Here is a 3149-nt window from a genome sequence, read left to right on the forward strand (position 1 = left end):
TCAATAGATAAATATAACTATGTCACATCTATCTATCTATTACTACTATAAAAGCAGCAACCTAATTGCCATGTGTCAAACTAATAAAATTTTGACTGATGTGTCAATTTTATAAAATTCTTACTTTAATTAAATCTTTTAATTCTTACTTAATAATTTACCTCTCTTAATTTCTCAACGGCGTTCTCCTCCACTACTTTGAACGGTTATCATCCATTAAAACTCTCTCACTTCCTCAGTCTCAACCCTCACTCACCTGCCTATCCTTAATCCATCTCTCTCAAGAACTGCTCTCTTTCTCTTATGTACTCATCTTCACCACCATCTTCTCCATTTTCTGATTTGCATGTTCTTCACAGAATCAAGGTTTACCTTGATATTGGCTGCTACAAAATTGTATTCGTACAGGTCTTCCTCTATTTGGTTCACCAGAAGCTCCACTCTATCCTGTAATTGCGGTATTAACCTTATTTTCTGCTTCCATTATGTATTTGATTAAATTTATGTCTGATCTAACATTTGATAATATTTTTCTTTTTCGATTTCAAAATAAAAATTCCGAGATTGTTTGAGGTCTCTGTTTTCTAGGGTCTTTCTACGGATTCTTAAGGCACTCTTCTAACTTCTTTCAGCAATGAAGTTTAGAATTAAGGTAACTGAGGTGTCTTTAGATGTTGAACTGAAAATTTTATCCTCTCACCATCAAACAATTTTTTTTATCTTTCTATCCTTCATGGTTAATCAGTGTTATTGAAGTTATTGATTTTCATCTTTCTATCATTCATGGTTAATCCCTGAGTTTTTTCCTTTCTTAATTAGATTCTTACATTATGTGTTCGCATATCATTTCTCAACATCAAGCACCCATCGACATCTCGCCATTTTCCCCAATGTTTAAGGAATAATTGGTAATTGCTTTTTGTATGGGTTTGTTTTCATCATCTCTTTCTGTATGCATTGCACGGGCTATATTATATTATTTTATATTGTTAATATTTTATTCAATGTTTTAAAAGACAAAATTGAGTATTTTTTAAAAAAAATTGAAAAAAAAATCTTAATGGAATTATTAACAGGTGAGCAATTATTATCGGATTAAGGTTAATGGAATTTGATGCACAACTTGGATTTGTTTTCATCCTTCACATTGAGTGAGAAATTTCAATTGGTATGGATTATGTTTTCTCTTAATTCTTCAATTTTATGCTTGCTTTTATTTTGGTGAATGAAACAACCTGAGTACTATCATGGGGTGAGATCTTTTGAAGTGAAAAGAATTTAGTAGTCTTTGGACATTCACTTATCTTTACCATTCCAGGAAACATTTAGACATTATCATAATTGTTGTACTTCCATTGCTTCAAAGTTGTTTTCAAGGCAAAACAACACAAAATAATTTTTCATCTATCAGATACCTTATTCAATTCCTTCTTTCTGATGATATTTTTCCTTTTTTTTCAATCCTTAATTTCTTATACAATAGCATATAATTTTTCAAATTTACTTAATCAATTAATCTCAAATATGGTCTATTTTGCAGCTTATTTGCTTGAAGTAAACACAATAAGTGATCTCCTAAAAGTATATCATTGAGCTGCCTCAATGGAAATAGAATCAACAAGATGGTTTGCAGAACATGCATGCATAGCATAGATACATTATACTATCCAATTATGTAGCTAATATCTAATTAGATGTGTAATTAATTTGTTGGAATGCTTTTATTTGAATGGTTACAGTCTGATCCATGAATATCATATGAAGTCTCTTACTGAGTTGACCTCAGAAAACATTGGAAATAGAAATTCTCTAAAAAAGGAAAACCTTCAAAGATCTTTCTCTTCTGAAAACTCCTCATCCTTTCAACTAAACCAGCTCCGAGAAACCAACTAAAATTCACAAGACCATTGTTCCCGGCCTCAAAAAGGTGCATTTTCCTCATTTTCAAATTCTTTCATTTAATCTTATTCATTTCTTGATTTATTAGAAAAAAAGCTGATTAATCCATGTTTTTAACAAAATAGAATATATAGAGCTTATTCGGGAATTAAATGCACTTGGGGTTAGGTGTCTTTTGTTGATTGTTTGGTTCTTATGATATTAAATATTTTTTAGCTTACATACCTTGATTTGAAGCTAGCCATGGCTTTGCAAACACAAAGTAGTTATATCATTCATTGCAAACACAAAATGAGTATGTTGTTGATATATTTGTTTCGTCATTATAGGCCAAACAAATAATATATATGGACTTGGTGATTTTGGTTGGCATTCATTTTCAAGTTTTTCCTTTGGCTTGCAATTCATTCCATTCTTAAGTATAGTTTTACTATTTCTGAGGTTCTTGACAGATATTTTTATATTAATATATATGCATTCAATAATTGAAAGTTAAGTTAGTTTTATTGACTAAAATGGTGATAAAATGAATATTTTAAAATGATATGTGTAGGCTGGGGTAAATTACATACGTGGTGTACAACCTTTACCCGTAATCACACTTTGGTGTACAACCAAAATTTTGTCACACTAAACTGTACAACCTTTTGGTGACCTCCCACTAAAGTGTATAGCAGGTAAAAATGACCGGTTAATGCTCAGTCAACGCGCCACCTCAGCTTTGACCGGTCAAAAAGTCAAAAAAATTCAACCACTTAATATAAAATTACTTCTATACCCCTATCTCTCCATATCTTCATCTTCTTCCTTCTATTTCTTTCTCTCTCTCCAAATTTCTTTCTCTCTCTAACCTCTCTCTCTTTGAATTTCTTTATCTCTCTAACCTCTCTCACTAAAATCAATACTATCAAATCCTTATAGGAAACTTCAAATTTCTTTCTCTATCTAACCTCTCTCTTCAAATTTCTCTCTCTCTAACCTCTCTCTCTCCATAATGACAGGTTCAGAACTGAACCAAAAACATAGTGGACCTATTAAAGTTAGGTGAGTCCTCAACAAGGGAGTTTGGTTCTCCAGTGAGGCCTGTTGCAACGGGACCAGTTTTTGATCAGGCTTCTCGAAGGAAATATATTTGCCAGATTGTTCAGCTTGGTGTCCAGTCATCTGATAGACTGTTTCATGAATATCTGTATCGAACTATGATTGATTTGGGTCTTGAGAATGAGCTTTTGGAGTTTGGAGGCCCTGAT

This window comes from Euphorbia lathyris, chromosome 9 (genome assembly GCF_963576675.1).
Source record: "Euphorbia lathyris chromosome 9, ddEupLath1.1, whole genome shotgun sequence".
NCBI classification, from domain to species: domain Eukaryota; kingdom Viridiplantae; phylum Streptophyta; class Magnoliopsida; order Malpighiales; family Euphorbiaceae; genus Euphorbia; species Euphorbia lathyris.